General features: G+C 46.8%; 1 protein-coding gene across 1 annotated transcript in view; it reads right to left on the bottom strand.

The window, feature by feature from the left end:
- LOC146796814 (metalloproteinase inhibitor 1-like) overlaps positions 1 to 19,022 on the bottom strand; it is a 230,144-nt gene that overhangs the window by 199,073 nt on the left and 12,049 nt on the right. The window lies entirely within an intron of this gene.

The raw sequence follows: 19,022 nt of genomic DNA, 5'->3' as shown, positions 1-19,022 counted from the left end.
AAAGTGACGCATCTCTACAGATGCGTCACTGTCTTGTAAATATGCCCCTAAGAGTTGAGGCAGAAAAAAAGAAAGTGCAGAGTGCTTGTGGTGCGACATGACAAGCCACAGGGGCAAAACTTTCTTTGCATATGTCCTTTAAGACATGCAGGATGCAATATTTTTTCAGAAAAGTGCTGGTGCAAGAGAAGGTGGGTGGGCAAGAGAGCAGGCTGGGGCTCTAGACCCCAGTATAACGGAGAAAGTGCATGAGTTGTGTTGAGACTGGGTCAATGTCACCCAGGTGTGACATTTTGGGGTGTTGATCGAATAATGTCCGTGCATTTCCCCAGCCTTGCTGAGGTCATTGGAGAGTCATTGGAGAAATACAGGTCCGAACCTCTTCTACAAGTTATTATCCATTGGCCCAGAATAAGGAGACTAACAGGCAGTGACTGTCACTGTAGAGTTTGGGGAAACAAAATAATAAGTGGAACAAGGATTCCCTGCGGTAGTTACAAAGTCAAGGGGCATTGAAGTCCATGATTGGTAGGGCGAGAAGCCTCATGTATATGCTTTTCCTGCGTGCATGGGCTGTGACTTCTTGATGAAGATAGGACTGAGCTTTCCCTGGCGTGTAGGAGGCATCAAGTGTTCCCGGAAGTGGGGCAGTAACAGAGTTTCGATGTCCAGGCCAAAGGAGATTTACTTGACCTGCACATTTACTGCCCTTTTCCAGGCTGAGAATGCATGTCCTGCTGTTGTAGATTGGTGGCCACACTTTTCAAGTTACTGTTTGCCTCTGCTAAATATGCTTACCATGGGGAGTCCCCTGTCTCGAACATTTTGAGTTCTGCTATTGATGTATTCTCGGGGTGCCTTAGGTTCCCAATGTAGAATTTTAATTAATCACCTTGACACTTGAGGTCCATTCTTCTGAGGCCCAGCTCCTGTCTCAGCCTCGCTGTTCTGGCTTGCTGGGGAACATAATAGATTTTTGGGGATGCTGAAATTTGAGTGTTCTTAAGTTGCATTTCTAATGTGCCAGGAAAGGTTAAATGGCCGTAATTTAGAGCTGGAATCAGTTTTGCTCTCAGGACATTTAGCATTGGTTCAGCTGTTGGGCTTTGCAGGTGACTATTAAGGCATTTCAGGCTGTGAATGACTCCTACGCCGTCTGTTTTAAGATGCTTTATTTGAGCCGTAGGTTTGGCCCCTTCGGTGAACTGGACCCCTAGATAGTTGTAGTTCGCAACTGTTATTAGTAGATCCCTGAGCCGCCAGTGTGTCTGTTTCTTATGGGGGTATTTTCCAAAGATGACAATTCTGTCTTTCCCTGGTTCATCTGAATTGTATTGGCCTTGTTGAACCTATGAAGAGCATTAAAGCCTCTCCTCTGTAGACCTATTTTTGTGTGGTCCATAATCGCGATACCATCTGCGCTCTGCATAATTGGGAGGTGCACCCTTCCCAGCCTCGGTGTAACTAGACTGGCACCTTCTGTTGCTTTGCCAGGTCGGCCGTGTAAAAGGAGGGGGCCAACACACGACCCTGCATGACTCCATTGTTGGTAGGGACCTTTGCAGTTGCTGTGATGGGGCCTGTTTTTATATAGACCCAAGTCACCTGGTATTATAGCTTTGAGGAGCAGAGGGAGGACCCCCCATGCTGCTAGCTTTTCCACACAGCTTACCCCGGCCCATCCTGTCAAAGGCTACACTGTAGTCAACGAAGCAGCACAACAATGGCGGTTGTTTGGTCCATGTGGCTCAATGCGACAGGTACGCTAGTTGTCCATCGTGGATCTTTCTGGCCTTAAGTCGGATTGGAAACATGGAGAGATGCTTTTTACTGTTGCCCAGGCCTCCACCTCTTGCAATAAGATGTGTGCATGTTCTTTTGCTTACAGGTCTAGAAGGGTGATAAGCTGGTAGTTTGCAGGGTTTGAGAGATCTCCCTGTTTGTGAATCGAGAAGAGATGTGTCCCTCTCCATGAGTTCAGAGTCGTTGCAGTGGCAAAGGCGTACTTGAAAATCAGAGTGAGTGTATCAGACCAAAAGACTTGTACAGTTTTGAAGACTGAGGCGGGAGTCCCTTGGGTCCCGGGGCACAGTCTCGCCTCATTTTATGTATGGTGGTTATGTCTGAGGCCTCTGTGGGAGGAGAGGGTGGTTGAGCGTAACAGTCTGAAGCTGGAAGTGACTAGGTGGATGTTGTTTCTTTCGTCTGGTCACTCTTATATAGGAGCTTGGCGTGAGTATCCACTCTCTTTCCGCCAAACCATTCTCCTTAGTCTGGGTGCAATTGATGACTTTTTGTGTGCTTTCAAAAGTGGGAGTGATTCTTCTCTTGTAGGATGGTAAAGATCTTTATCCACTCATCTGAGTTTTTTGGGGGTTTTTTGCCATACATTCCGCTGTGAGCTGCTCTGTATACTGAAATAGTTTGTCCAGAGAAGTTTGTCACCTTGTCCTTTGGCTGTTTTGGCCCTTCAGAGGTTTTGCTTGGTTGTGGTCAGTTCCTTGGTTGTGATTTTGGTTTGGGGGCAGTTGGGAAAGTGGGGTTCCACCCCCAGGGCTGTGCGAAGGTCTGTAGGAATTTCCTCACAGTGGGCTAAAGTTGTCAGTGTGCTGGGTGACTTAACGTCTGCCTCTTCACTTGGGATCCACTTATTTCGTTTTTTGCCAAGATTGTCTTTCCATTTGACGTTCTTCCCCTGTTGGTTCCCCAAGTTGAAGTAGCTGAAGTGAGACCTTGATGTCTAATTGCAGGGTTGCGTGCAGAGTTCTCTGGTCCCTTTCGCTTCTGTCATCTACTTGGAAGGCGCCGGGAGTGGGTGTTAACGGTTCAATGATGAAAATATAATCCATAGTGGATATGTTCCTAAAGGTAGGAGGAATTTGGCATTAGCTTGTTTTAGGGATTGTGCGGACACTAGCCTATGATTTTTAATGAGGATCAAATGATACAGCATCTGGGATTGGTCTGGTTAACTTACTGTAACTGTCCAGGTCCCTGGTATTGAAGCCTCTGGCCATAATTGGCATGTGAGAGTTGTATTTATTTAGCAGCTCTTCATTTGTGGTTATTAGAGAATGTATGGCCTGTTTTTTCTGCTGCTGTGCAGGGTTAACATAACAGTTGATTAACAACAGGCAAAGTGGTTGGAGGTCACATTTTAGACCTTTGATAAGGAAAGCTTGGAGTGTGTGTGTGAATTGGTAAATATTGCAGTGGCCTCTACTTTTCAGTTGTGCTTGACAAAAATGGAGAGTCCTCCAGATGTTTAGCCAAAGATGTTAAGTTGTATTGCTGAAGTATGGAATTCGTAATTGCCTGGGAGCATGGCAGTTCCGTTGGCCCAGGTCTCTTGAATACATAGAATGTCTTCTTTTTGAAGATCGTCAAGAGTTGAGTTGTCCTCAATGATTGTCTTGAAGCATGCCACATTCCAGGAAATGATTGTTAGCTGTGGGCTGGGGACGGCCACCCTAGGATGTTTACCTTGAGTCCAAATGTGTGGGTGGTGTTAGGGATGCCATTTGTGGAGACTCAGGGCAGGGGGAGTTCCTTGTCTGTCAATCAATCAGGTTACTTGAAAAGTGCAACTACTCACCTGTCAGGGTCTCAAGGTGCTAGGGAGGGTGCAGGGGCGGGGACAGCTAGTCTGCCGAAGACGCAGTGGTTCAGTCGAAGAGCCAGGTCTTAAGGTCTTTTCTGAATTGAGGCAGTGACGGTGATTGCCTGACGTGCAGGGTGTTCCAGGTTTTTGCTGCAAGATAGGAGAAGTATCTTCCTTCGGCCGTGGTCTTGCGGATACCTGGGGTGGTAGCCAGGGCCAGTTGGGCAGAGCGGCAGTCTCTGGTGGGTGTGTGGAATGTGAGGTGGTGGGTAAGGTACGCAGGTCCCATGTCATGTAGAGCTTTGTAGGCGTGCGTGAAGAGCTTGAAGGTGATTCTTTTGTTGACTATGAGGCCCATAGGTGCAAATGATTTTGTATTAGCTAATTTGTGATTACCTAATTGGCAAAACACAAATTAGGTAATACACAGCCAAGGGTGCCCGGAGCCCTAAGGCCCCCCTGAAGCCAGTGGTGGGCGGCACGGCTTGTGGGGCAAGCAGGGGGGTGTAAGCAGGCACAGGGAGGATAGGGGGAGAGTGGGTCACAACAATTAAAAAAAAAACACTTACCTTCCCACAAGGTCCCACGCGTCTCTGCTCCTGCTCTCGTCTTCCAGGAACAAGAAGCAGGCAGCCAGGCTCCCCTGACCAGTCACTATGCTGCAATGCTGTGTGGAGAAGTGTGGCTCAATGGTTAGAGTGGCAGACCTCGATGCAGAGCACTGGTCCGGGACCAGGGTTCGATTCCCGACGCGGCAGGGTCTCGGGCTATAAATTCCTCGGACCTGATATTCTCGCATCAGTGCCTATCCTAATCATGGGTCCCACGCTGCAACTCTGGGCAATAGCTTGCTTAGTCTCCACAACGGCCCCAACAGCGCTGGGATGCCTGGCTTCACCATGGGGGTGCCCAGGAGTGGACACTTCACACGGATAGCCAGGAAGGGTTCCTACAGCGGTATGAGTACAGCGCGGAGATACCCCCAGGGGTGATTCGGCGCTATATAAGCACATACACATTTACATTTACACTCCACTCAGCCACGGGCTAGAGGGGTGGGCATGCTCTCCATGCAGGCTGTAATACAGCCTGCATGGAGAACAGGAAAAGTACGCATGACTGTTTTGGGCGGCCCGAAAGGGCTGACCAAACAGTCATTACGCACTTAAGAGGGTTGTCCCCTGCTCTTCAGCCCCACCCCGCCCCCTCACGCAAGCGTTATCATCACGTTATTATAATTTTATCAATTTATTTTTTCCTTTCTTTTCCTGCTTGAAGGCAGTGGGGCGACGCACCTCCACATTAGCCGATGAGCCACCACTGCCTGAAGCCCCCCCAAGCCCCAGGGCATGTGTGCACTACATGGCACTTGGAAATATACAGTTTTGTGCATTTTACACATGCTTACCATCGACCTGAAGTCGATGGTAATTGCACTTACCTAAATGCAGTTTGCAGTTGGAAAATGCTTCATATACGTGCCAAGGGAATCGCAAGTTGTGATTCCCTAGTTGTAGTCACAATTTTAGGTAAACTACATTTTGCAATTACTTAAATTTGCAACTACAAAGCCTTCCATACATCATGAAAGGCTATTTTGCATCGCAAATGACCGATTTTACCGAATCGCACCACTTCCGAATGCAAAACACTTTCATTCATGTGGCCCATTCTCCCCAGTTCTGGATTAAGAGTAGCACGCTACCCACCACAGAGCACTTGAAGGCCTCGTCAGTGGTAGTAAGTGCAATATAAGTCCAATTACTATACAATCCACAATCAGTAAAGGAAGGGTCGACAGATTCTGAAGGGTGTACCATGTACTCAAACTCACTCCATAGGGTAACATTACTGTATTGTTCGTTATGAAAAAAGATAGCAGTCCATGTTCTGTGTTTCATTTTATTATGACTGAGGTGACAACAAACAGTACAGTGGGATTGAGCATTTTTTAACAGAAGGATCAGAGGTGATATGTGCCATTGATTGGGCTTTGTTCCCAAGAATGAAGAAAGCTAATAATTATTGTTTTTAAATATGTATTACAAATATTGCATGGACTGTTGCGATCTGTTCATGATTACAAAATATATATTTTAATCTCAATTTGGGTATCTCGAGTTGATAATTTTGTAATCCTTCGTGTTTTACTGCAGTGTGTGATTTACACTATACAGTTTTACTTGCTTAACTAATGTTAATATTTGCATTTGATTTTGTAGGCAAAACTGTGTAAAAGGGGGTAATAATGCATACAAAACAGTTTTGCATGTTTATGCCCAATAAGGGATACTGTAAGAATCTGGCGGAAACATTATTTCTACTAAGGTGTGTAAATAAATTATTTGGTATTTTAATGAAAATGGGGTACTCAAATTTCCTCCTCTCTAAAATTATTTTGTGTGCCAGCCCTCCCTTAATCGAGGTTTCATAGAGCAGCAATCCCACTGGGGAACACTTAGACTTCAGATCATGAAGAACTTCTGAGCAATGTCACAGGTCTCAGACCACCCATGCATTGACAGACACATGGCACCTTTAACACTCAGAGCCTGATACACGGAGAAGGAGTGAAGGATATTTAAAGAATATTAGCTCCTCCTCGGCGTTGTTGCTCTTGCTGGGCTGTCTAAAGCCTCGTCCGTGCAGCATTTTGGCTCTGGGTACAATCAACGGCTAGGGGCAGGAGGACAGTCTTTTTGAGTCACAACTGAAGGGCTTACCTCTTCTCCTCCGTGCCGAGTCACATATTGATATCAGGCAAATTTGCACCCAGGTCCTTCCCATGCAGAATAAACTCTCAGTTTAGAAAAAACCTGCAACCTATCTGCAAACCACTAGTTCATCCCTAATCAGTGCAGGCACTCACTTACTCAGCAAGTACTCCAAGAGAACATTTGCTGAGGTGTAAAGAGTTACTTCGGCCACAACTTCCAGAGGGGTATGGAATTCATGCAGCCACCCAGGACATGTTTGTGGTCAAGGACAAGAAGTCGTTATTTCAATTTTGCTTCCTTGACGAGTAGGGTCAGTCAAACCTTCTGCTGTACAAATGCATGGACTGCCAGTTTACAATGTCACATAATAGTGAAGACTCCTCTGTTGTAACCACAAGACATACATAATGTTCCAAGTTATATATAATAAGCAAAGCTTTTACTGTTAGGGTGAGTACTGCAAGGCAATACGGTAGGATGCAAACTCAGCTTTAATTGACAATAGGCTTTCCAAAATGGAAATATGTACACATTTGTAATAGCAACAATGTATAAGTATTTTGCAATTGTCTCAGAATGGTCCTTGATTATACACAAATACTTGAAGTGCTTGTGGAGCTAAAAGAGTAATCCCACCCCAACAGTTTTCTCCACAGCGAAAATGCTATTCCTTATGGAAAAATGTCTCTCTATACACCTCGAATGTTTGGATGTGTCCCAATCCCCTTCCCACTCGAAAAAGGGGTTTACAATAGTTGTTGCCTGGCGTAAATCTCTGACCATATCTAGGACCGAAAAGGTTGTGAAACGTTTGTGGATGTCCGCAGACGGATATGTTTGTGTGTTCTCGCAAGCTTTCAAGGCTGATCATTCCTTGATCTACCTCCTCCCCATCACTTTCAAGAGATGTACTCCCCATGCAATATTATTTTACCTTATGTGGTAATATTATGTGGAGGTATATTGACTACCGACTATTTCCGCTATGGCTTTGCTCCCACAGTATGATTGCCTTCCTACATTCTCTGCTCTCTGCAATCCCCTGAGATTCCCTGGTTGAGTAGTTATTGCTGAGTATTCATGCCTGAATCTAGACAACATTTTGTCTTGAGCTGTCTTTGGGCTCACAGTATTATTAACTCTCTTCAATGAGTGTGCTTGCTGTGGGATCCTTACATATCCCTAGATTCACTTTTGGTGGATATTTCCTCTTCTTGGTCTCTTGCTTTGTCTTTGCTCTCCATCCTGGATTGCTTCTCTATAATGAATACATAGGGCATGAGCTTTGTTGGAACCCAAGACCCCTTTGTGTAACTTTAGTAGAGCACTGACTATGCAACTTTTAGTTCTGTTGTTCTCATAGCAGAATTTGTTTTCTGTCACGTCTGGCTGTTATGAACATCTTAAGTTTGACATATTGCAGCTTGAGTGAGGTCTTAACCAGTGTCAACTGAACTGCAGCAACTTAGCTCCCACATTTTTCTTTGTTCCCCTTGTCATAAATTGCATATTCTGTGATTCCCAAGATGGCCTGAAAACATATTGTGTCAATAAGCTCTGACAAGTCATTAGAATTGTAATGCCCAGCTCTGTTTTCTTGTGTGCAGTTTCAGATCCAATGTAACATATTGCAGAGATGTTTATGTAGTGAAGTCGCTGGTCTTTGATTCTAACATTCCAGATCTGTAATTGTTCTTCTAGAATAAATCCTTTAAAATGAGTGATATTATGTGCTATCCGAGATCCCCAGGTACTCCGTGTGGCTGTTTACTGCTGGCAAATAAGTTACACTCTATTTGGTCTTCAGTTCTGCCTTGTTCTCATGCTGCTATCACATGAGTTTTATGGATAGTGTATGGTGACATCCCAGGTCTCCCTTTGTGTGACAACAGCCCCTGCTTACTCTTAAACTTGGTCTTTGCTCTTGTACTTCCATTTCTCCCTTTTGAAGAGTAGACTATTTTTATGATTTTAGTTGGGCACTGGCAGCTACTACTTTAATCTATTTAATCTTCAGCTCTGTCTTTGGGTTCATGCTGTCATCACTTCAGGGGAGGAGATTCGCACTGTGTGCGTGATGATATCGTCACGCCTCACTCAATGTGGATGTTGCCAGGCTGTGGTAGCTGTGGAGCTCCCATGTTCTTTTTCCAGGATACCTGCCTCACAGGTCTCTTTTCTTTGTTGTAAAGGGTCTGCTTCTTGGCTGCACAGGGTTCACTCATCTGGCCATTTATATCTGTAGGAGTATTATTTAATACTTTTTTTTAAATACATTGCAATTAAAACATCAGTGTAAGGAAATGCCTCTTTTTGTATGGTTAACCCTTAAGTTTTGGACAGATGCTACAGGTTTTTCGACTCTGAGAGTGCACCGAGTCCTGTTCACCAGACCTCATTGCCAGAGCCAATACCTTAAAATGTGCATGTTCAATTGGCATAAGCTAACTTACACGCAAGTTCCTACGTTATGGTACCCAGGGCCTGTAAGTTAGAGGGTCACTCCAGGGATTGCAGCACTGTCACCCTGGGTGTGACAAAGTCAAAATATGGCTCCCAGTCTGCTACTGCGGACTGGAAGGGCAGTATTAAAATGGTAACTCGACTTTGCCATATAAAGCAATGGTAAAGTCCAATCTTCACTTTTTAGTATATATATAAGTCAGCTCTGAGGTAGGCTTATCGAGCCTGAAGGCGGGGTGCAGTATATTAGAAAGTGGAACATGTCGTTTTTATATGTTTCAGCAGTAAAAAACAGAAATTGTTATTTTTACTGTGGAAAAGTCTAGTAGCCCCTTTGGAGAGTGCAGAGTTAGAGGCTACCACAGCAGCCCTGCTAAATTCTGACTGGGGCTACTAAAGTTGGTATTGTATGGTATCAAACAACTCGTTACATCAAGGCCGGCATGTTGCCTAAGTCAAAATTAAAGTTTCTTGTTGCAGGGTGCGACTATTGCAAAGTTGCCACTTTGTTGCCCAAAATCTCCTATTCCTGTTCACGGTTGCACATTAGATCTGTTCCCAAGACAGCTTTCTGCCCTTCTGGGGAGTGGTCTAAACAGTCGCAGGAAAGGACACAATACAATCTTGCATGGGGAGAGGTGTTACCTCTCCCTGGCAGGAAAGCACACAGATGTTTCCCATAAGGGTGAGCTTCAAACGTGAAGCCGTCTTCCAAGGCCAAATGACTAACACCTGGGAGAGGGGCTGCTGTATTTTCTAGGTAGAAAGGCTGGCACTTAGGTCACAGAGGGGAATCCAGTTGTCAAACCATTTTTTAAGGGGCATTTTGCCCCTTGGCAGCCAAAACTCTGGGCTAGTCTAGGGAGCTCTGCAACCTAAGTTAAGGGTTCTGCCATGTTCAACGTGCACATAATTGAGACTTCTGGGATAGTTAAATGCAACTGTTACACCTGGCATTTCTTGGCGTGATTACCCCTGACTTTTTGCCTCTTCCTCCTCTTTTTTTGATGCTGTGATGGATTTTGTTTTGCTGGCTTAGATGCTTTGGGCACTTTGCCACTGCTGATCAATGTCAAAGTGCAAGTGCTCCCTGTGTAAAGTGTAATGGTAATTGGTTGTCCATGATTGGTATGTTTGCCTTACTAGTAAGTCCCTAGTAAAGTGCACTGTGTGCCAGGACTGGTAATACAAATGCTACTAGTGGGCCTGCATCACTAACTGTGCCACCCACACAGGTAGGCTTAAAGAGATAACTCAGACCTGCCACTGCAGTGCCTGCACCCAGTTTCTTAAACTGCCATGTTGTCCTGACAAGTGCACCCACTTGCCAGGCCTTACAGTTCCCTTTCTATGCACATCAGACACCCCTATGGTAGGTCCAAGGTACCCCCTGGGCAGGTGCAGTGTATGTGAAAGGTAGGACATGTATTGTGGTGTGTGCCATGTCCTGACAGTGAAATACTCTCCTTTTGTTTTTCACTGTTGAAAGGCCATCTTGCCCATAGGACAGAATGGGGAGTCTGTGTAATATGTTTCCAGCCTATCTTCCCAAAGGCTTAAGATGGAGAGGTGAAGTTTAGTGGCCTGAACTCACAATTCAATAACACATCTTTTTGTGAAGGGGGTTTTTGCAATGTGCGTTTAGAAACCACTCTTTTAGAAGTGGATGGTTTTTGTGCTCTAACATTTCTGTGTGTCTCTGCCTGGTTGTGGATTGACTGTCTGGATTTGAAAGTGATAGGATCTGGGAAATGTCTTGACCCAGGGGAGGAGGTGAGACAGCAAGTGGTTGACCTGCATCTGGAGTGTAGAGGGGAGGAGTTGCCCCTGGAGGTGAAGAGGCCTGAGTTGCTGCCATAAAACACTGGCTCTATCTCCTGCTGAGTGATTAAGGATCCAGACCCCCACTATCAAAGGAAGAAGGTGTCACTGGCAGGGAGACACCCACAACTGGTTTGGAAAGGGGTCAGTGCCCCCCTGAACACAATGACTTCAAAGACTTTGAGGGGTATAACTATGAGAGCTGAAACCCCTAAACGATGAATTAATCAAGACCGAAAAGGATTGAAACTACTTCGTGGTCAATAGGAACCTCTGCCAAGGACGAAATAGCTGAAGAGACTGAAGGAAAGAACTGACCCTTGCTGTGTGTTCTGCAGTTTGCTGATTTAACCAAGGAGAGACTAAGGGACTTTGTTGTGTGATGTGTCCCCCTGCTTGAAAGGACTTTGCTGTGTTCTGTGTCCTGAAGTAACTTGTCCCCAAGGGCCCCAGGAGAGCTGGCTCCCTGTTGTGGAAACTGAGGAACACAAAGGTTTCCAAGGGTGTCTCAGCGACGCTCTGTGCGGGTGCTTTTTGCAGCCTGAGACCTTCGTAAGAATTTCCCTGTGATCGTGGGCACCTGGATTCCAAGTGAGTCTCAGGGACGCTGTGTGCGTGTGCTTTGTGCAGCCTGAGCCCTTCGTGAGGATTGTCTTGTGATCATGTGCACCTGGAGTCCAAGTGAGTGTTAGCAACACTGTGTGCGTGTGCTTTGTGCAGCCTGAGACCTTCGTGAGGATTGCCCTGTTATCGTGCACACCCGGAGTTCACTTGAGTCGTGTGCGTGTGCTTCTTGCAGCCTGCGACCTTTGTGAGGATTGCCCTGTGATCGTGTGCACCAGGAACTCAAGTGAGTCTCAGCGACGCTGTGTGCATGTGCTTCTTGCAGCCTGAGACCCTTGTGAGGATTGCCTTGTGATCATGCACACCCGAGGCTCTAGGGAGTCTCAGCGACGCTGTGTGCATGTGCCCTGTTGCAGCCTGAGATCTTCGTTATCGCCACTGCCCGGAATCCACAAAGTCGCAACGGAGGCTCAAGTCGCAAGAACAGGAGAGAAGAGCGAGGTTGCACCCCCCAGGTAGCGTGTGTTGCGACCTGGGGCGGGATGCAGGCTCAGAGAGAGACGCTCTCTGCCTCTCCGATTCTTGCAGCGCGAGCCTCTGCTTCAGCTTGTATCACGGCCCGTACGTGCCTAGGAGGGACAATAGCGGGGCCGGAGTGCGAAGATGCACTTTGGTTTACACCATACCCATGAAGGGGGCATATGTTGGTGGAAGCTGACCGCGAGTCAGTACGACTGGCGGAGAGACCGTCTAAAGCACCGTGAAAGGTGCTGGAATGTATTACGCATTGCATTATTTCTGCATTACGAACTATCAGATTGTTGCATTACGCATTGCAGTATTGCTGTATTATGAACTGCCCGATTAGTGTATTACGCATTGTATTATTCCAGCATTACGAACTACCTGATTGTTGCATTACGCATTGCTGTATTTCTGTATTACGAACTGCCTGGTTAGTGTATTACGGAGTGCATTATTTCTGCATTGCGGACAGACTGATTGTTGCATCACACATTGCATTATTTCTGCATAAAGAACTGCCCAATTGCTGCGTTACGGATTGCATTATTTTGGCATTACAAAATGCTTGATTGTTGCATAACGAATTGCATTACTTTTACATTGCGAAGTGCCTGATTCTTGCATTACGAACTGCATAGCATTGCATTAGGACTGCATTGGATCATCTAGAATTGCTCATTAATATCACCAGAGCCTACAAAGACTGGCTGGCCTAATAACCAGCTAGGAGGAATATTACAAATACGCATACGTTGGATTTATATTGGGTGGTCTCATCGTGTGTCTTTTTATATAAACATATACTTGTTTTTATGAAACTCGTGTGGAGTTTATTTGTGGTGTCATCATTGGGTTACTGCGAGCATGGTTGCAAATACTTTACACACTTGCCTTGAATATAAGCCTGGCTGCTCGTGCCAAGCTACCGAGGGTGTGAGCAGGGGCTATCTGAGAAGGTGTCCTTTCTTTCCGTGACGTGGAAGCAAGGGTCCCTATTTGGCCAAAGGTACCTACCTCAGCCAACTAGAGACCCCCAGTTCTAACAGTAATCTATTGATCAAGTTGAATTCTAAATCACAATTTTGAAAATGCCACTATTAGAAAGTTGGCATTTTCAAGACCAAAGCCTCTAGTATCCTTTTTAGGGTTAATCCCCCAACAGTTACCTGGCAGTCTGTTTACCCCTGCAAAGAGGGAGTTTTGAATGGTTCCGAGGGAAGGGAACAAATGGGCCTTGGCTGGAAAGAGCCCCCCGGACAGGACGGCCAGGAAGATGTGCCCACCAACTACACCAGCTTTAAAGGGGCATCCCCTGTTACAGGCAGATGTAACTCACACCTAGGCTTGCCCTGCCAGAGTGGTAATAATCCTGGGGGAGGGGATTGAGGGGGGCTGTTTCAGAACTAGGTTGCATGGGAGGTTTTCTTTTCCCTAAACCCACCCTATGAGTGTTCCCAGAGCTCTGCCTAAGGGGAGAAGGGTTCTGCCATATTGTATTTTAGCAGTACAGTGCATAGTGGGATTGTTTACGGCCAAGTCCACAGGAAGGGATATCAAAGTGGGTAGGGCAACCCTTGTGAACATATAGCTCTCCCCACAAGCTAGTGTCAAGCATAAATGTGGCACCCCTGCATACCTTCTTCAGAACACTTCTGGACCTGTGGAAAACAGAAGGACTGTATCTGCTGTTCAACCTGTGGAGAGAAACCCCAAGAGCTGGACCTGCTCCCCACTTGTTCCCTGAACAGAATAGTGGACTCCAAGGGGGGTAGTTGACTAGCCTCCTGTTCAGCACCAGGCACACAAATGCTACAAGAAGCTCAACACTCTGCTAAACCCAGCTGACCAATTCCAATTGGACTTGCGCAAGACCCTGCTTGTGGCTTCCAGGAGATTGAGTATTAATACCCAAGTGGTCCCTAAAAGGTCTTTGACTCTTGGCTGGTGTTAGAGTGGAGTCTTCGCTATTTAAAATTGCAAGACTGGACACTTAAGAACCTTTTGCCCAAAAAAACTAGAAGCTACCACCAGACCGCCATCCACGTCAAATTGCCGGTCGGAATCACCTTGATGGTTTGCCCCTCTGAAAGGATTCTGACTGCCAGAAAAGTTTCAATCGCAGACGACTTCACCTGGACCAATGCCGAGCAGCTACCAGACGACGACAATGCCTTTGAGGGGGCCAACGTCAGTCTTCATCTGCTCACAGTTTTCCCACCTTCAACATCAAGAACCTTGAACTTCCTGCTAGAGCCGAGGTTCTGACAAAGATCCTGTGCTTCACCCGGCCATCATTGACGAGCCCGTTTTTTTGATCCAGCTGGCACTCTGACTTGCTGAATACCTTGTAGACAAGGATTTTTATCTAGGAAAACAACTAAGTCAGAAGGTAAATTTTCAGACTGGAAACACCATGTCCCTGTATCCAACACAAGCTCCATCTCGGTCGCCCTTAACATTTGACTTTGACCCAGTCTAGCGTGATTAGATACCTATGGTTGGTGTTTTGTACTTTTTGGTGCTAGAAACATCGAAAGCTTTAAAAAATCATTTCTCCAGTTCTCTACCACTGATTTGTATTGTTTTGGTGCTCGTCTGCTCAATAAAAAGTTCTCTATATTTTATTAATCGGAATGGGATTTTTATTGTGCTGTTTTTCTACTTTTTCACTGTTTTACTACTTATAAATGCTTTGCACATTTCTCCTAAGTTAAGCATGCCTCCTCTGTGGTACAGCTACCATGGGCAGTGCTAAGGTTTACTTTATTGAGACCTAACTGTGCTTAGTAAGGAATGGTGCCATTGTTACTTGAAGAGGGCTCCCATCCACTTCAACTAATAATCCAGTTCCTCAAATTAAGGTAATAAAATCTGACAGTGTTTGTGATGTGTGCACTTTACCAACATGTTAAGTTTTTAACTTTATTTCTATTAACATCTCTAACATTTTTTCCCCCACAAAACATCTTCCAGCAGACAGAGTATCTAGCAAAACGTTAATCTATGATTTTTATTTTCAACAACAAGGGTGACATCTTCATAGGAGGTTGCTGAATTTTGTCTCGCAAAATTCATTCTTTTGGATCTAACCAACTCTAATTTCAATTTTTCAGCTGATCACATCTCGGTCTAAAAAGTTTTGATTGTTCTGAAGAAGTCTCAAAACACCTAATTGTGCATTTAGCAATACATATCCAAAGTACTGCAAGTGGCTGATATAGATCCAACTACGTAAGGAAGCAACAGCAGGATGCCAAGCTTCAAACAACTTTCAGACGATAAAGAGATATTAGATTAATTTTACTGGAATAAATACATCATCGAATCCTGCCTGTAAAGTGGTTTCTTTCACACAAGAATGCCAGAAGGTATTTGGAGAGAAGTAGAACTGTAATTAGGGGAACATGACACTGTGCCAGAGCCCCAAGTACTGCGGATCCGGATTACTGATGCTTTTGTGCACCATCAAAACTGTGGTGTTGCTTTATTGGGAGCAACAGCAAAGCCCCAGGACTTATTGGTGATCTTCATGACGGAGTCAAAGTGTTCTTTGGCACAGTCCTTTAAGTTTCCCTTTTGTGCCATGCAGTTCGACACTTCACCCCCTCAGATGTGTATCCTTCCACTAAGCAGCATATTGGTTTAGTAGTTTACTGAAGTAGCAAAGAAATTGAGCCCTTAGTAAAGATAAAATTGGAAAAAATAATTATTCTCAATAGGGGGATAAATCTTTCCATGATTTTATGTAAACAGGGATCTTTTCTCCAAGATGAAGACTCAAACTAATAGAGGAAGGACTGTGATGAGGAAAAGGGACATGGTGGCAATGCCGCGGGGGAGGCTTGATTCCTTATACTTAATATACCTGTTAGACCTGGCACCATTGGCGTGGGTCACCCTTCCATTTTTGTCTGTGCCTCAATGTGTTTTGTGTTGGTGTTAGCTGCTCAGGGCACTGTGCCACTGCCATCCAGTGCCACAGTGCAAGTGCTCCCTATGGTAAAATGTATTATGTGAATTGACTTCCACGTTTGGTTTATTTGGTTTACTATCAGTCCCTAGTAGAGTGCACCAGGGGTGCCAAGGGCTTGTATATCCAAATGCTGCTAGTGGGCTTGCAGCACTGGTTGTGCCACCCACCGACGCAGCGGGGTAAAATGTGTCTAGGGTCTGCCACTGCAGAACCTGCGCGCGGTCTGGTACCGTCGCGCTGACTGAGCAAGTGTCCCCACTTACCAGTCCCTAAACCTTCCCTTAACTACATGTTAGTCACCCCTCTGGTAGGCCTAAGCGCAGGGTGCATTGTAGGTATAAGGTAGGACATGCCCTGATGTGTGTGGCATGTCTTAATAGTGAATTACAGCCATTTTCGTTTTTCACTATTGAAGGCTACCTGCTCTCCATAGGCCAGAATGGGCTGCTGGGATCGCTACACGCTGTGACCCCAGTGGACTCAGAGAGCATGGTAGAAAGTCATGTTTAGTATGCCTGAACTCGGGATAATAAAATACATCTTTTAGTAAAGGTTATTTTAATATCCTGGGTTTGCAAAAGCTACTTTTAGAAAGTTAGCCTTTGCGTGCCTGACCATCTCAGTCCGCCTCTGCTGTGGGTGTGTGTTCTGCCTAGCAACAGTACAGGAGCAGGGCTGGGGGATTCCAGGAGACAGGTTGGCTGCCAGGTGGTGGGTAGAGAGATTACACCAGGATGGGTGGGAGGAGTACACCCTGACTCTTGAATAGACCTGTGCTCTGCCACCACAAAGCCGGCGCCGCCCCCTGTGGAGTGGCTGATGTCTCTGCCCTGCTGCTGGAAGGAACAAGCCGAGTCACCACAACAGAGTGCTCCAAAACTGGACTGAGCCAGGCCCAGGCCCCCTGGCGCTAAAGAACAAAAGAATCCCTGTATAAAAGTAGGAGCCTGGCTCCTAAGAAATCAGATCCAGATTGAACCACGAAGGAACTCTGCCCGACTAGAAGGACCTGGAAGAAGCTGAAGGAGGAGTAACTTTCCCTGACCTGAGGGACTGGCCTGCAGTAGGTGCCTTGCTGAGGAAGGAGAGGAAAAAGACTGAAAGAGACTTTTGCACTTTGTTCTTCAACTATCTCCAAGGGCTTGGAAGAAGAGCTTGCCCCCTGAACTGAACCCCAGGACCAGTGGGTTCACCGTGTCTCCGCTCGTCTGAGAATTCGAGCCGTGTGCTTTCTCCCGCCGGAGTGCCCTGCGCACCTTCGCATCCCTCCTAGGGCCGTGACACCCAGAAGCCTGGCCGCCTCCACTCGCCGAGAGCCCCGCTCTACCTGAGTCGCTCTGGACCCATCGAGTCTGGCCGTCCCGCTTCCCTGTCACCTGCCTGCTACTGGAGCGCGCTTGGTGCCCTCTCGCCCTCCCGCCGGATTTCTAGTGGGGAAGTGAACTCCAGCCTCGGACGGCCGCCCGTACGTCGTAAAGTATCCGGCCGCCCCGCTTCACCTCCCAGCCTGAGTCTGACCGTGCCGCCCTCCGCAGTGACCTCCCGCACAGTCCGTGTCGGGGGCCCTGGGCCGCACCTGTCTACCGAGAGCCGCCCGCTGAAGTCTCGATCCGGAAGACCCGCGAGGTGCAGAACCTGCATCTCCCCCGAAGACTCGTCCAAGCACATCGCACGTTCCCAGGTACAGTGAACTCTCTATCGGACTCGGGGTCCGCAACGTTCTGATTTCCCCGTATCACTGTATCCCGGGTGCCCTGCGCATCATCGTGACTGGACCGACTCAACCGAGCCCTGTGAAGCGCTCGTGATCGAATAAGTTACCAAAGACAAGAACAGTGCCTAATTATCATCTTGTGGCCTCCAGTTCGCAACCGTGATTGATGGTCTTGTACATGCCTGCGTAACAAAGAACCTTTTATATAAAGCATCCGTATTTTTGATACAACTTACGCCTGGTGTCCATTTGTGGGGGATCGTTGTGATTTACTGTGTGTGATCATAAATGCTTAACTGACTAGCGCCCTGAAGTTTAGCCCTGACTGCTCGCGCCACACTACCTATAGGGTGAGCAGGGGTTGTCCTGAAGGGGTAATTCTCTCGCCCTGAATGGAAGAAGGGACCACTGTTTGTCACAAGTACCTACCTGTGCCAACCAGAGGTTCCCCATTCTAACATTGGTGGCAGCGGTGGGATTTCGAATTTGCATTTATGATTTACATACAGTGAATTATTGATCACCACGTAGAGCAGACCTATAACGCAGCCACAGATTGATTGACAGTTGTTGCTAAAGAAGAATCTCCACCTTAAGGAACCATGCCTAGCTCAGTCAATGGAGGCGGAGCGTCCTCTGTATTCTCTGGAGTGGATGACATCGATTGGGAGCCCGAGGCACTGAGGAAGTGCACAAATGATGTCCTTAAGGGATATCTCTCCAAGTACAGAATCAAGCAAAGTGGACTAAGCAACAAGGATCAGTACGTGACAGCGCTGAGAGCCTGGCACGAATCAAAGTTCCCAGAGAATGCACGGGAGGCGATACCCCCCGAAGGTGTTTTTGAGCCTAGCAGAGGCCTGTCGCCCGAGGAGATGGCCGACAGGAGTGCTGCACGAGCACATGAGGTGGAGATGGCAAAACTGCAAATGGAGATGGAAAGGCAGAAACTGGCCATGGAGCATGAGGTAAAAATGAGGGAGTTGGATCTCAAGGCCAGGAGTTTAGACAACTCACCCTCTGGTGGCGGCAATTCAACAGAGTCAAGGGTGCACATTCCTAAAGATGTAGTCAAAGAATATTATAAGCAGGATGATATCGGGCAGTGGTTCAGGGCCTATGAAGTAGCCATGTCCTCCCACCGGGTCCCTGAGAAGGATTGGGGAGCGGGGTTGTGGGGAAGGTTCCTGAGTGAGGGGCGGGACACACTGCTGGATCTCCCCTCGGAGGTCAAGACATCCTATCCACACATGAAGGAGGCTCTTATGACAAGGTATGGGTTAACTCCTGAATTGTACAGACAGAGATTTAGGGATTGCACCAAGAAACCTGGTACCACTTATGTAGAATATGTGACTTTTTTTTGCAGAGCGCTGGATGGTTGGGTGAAGGGTAGCAAAGTGAATGATTACCAAGGGCTGTTTGATTTAATTGCATGGGAGCACTTGTCGGATAATTGTTTTCCTGAGCTACGCCAACACCTGATCGATAGCAAGCTGTCCAACCCGAGGAAGCTTGCTGAGGAGGCGGACCGCTGGATCAGCACCAGGGTCCACAAGGGTCCCGTGGGAGGCCCCGCCAAAGGTGTTCAGGGTCCCCAGCAGAAGAGTGGGGGGGACAAGGGTAAACAGAGGGAGTTCTACA

This window comes from Triturus cristatus, chromosome 10 (assembly GCF_964204655.1).
Source record: "Triturus cristatus chromosome 10, aTriCri1.1, whole genome shotgun sequence".
NCBI classification, from domain to species: domain Eukaryota; kingdom Metazoa; phylum Chordata; class Amphibia; order Caudata; family Salamandridae; genus Triturus; species Triturus cristatus.
This window is presented reverse-complemented; position numbering and strand designations above follow the sequence as displayed.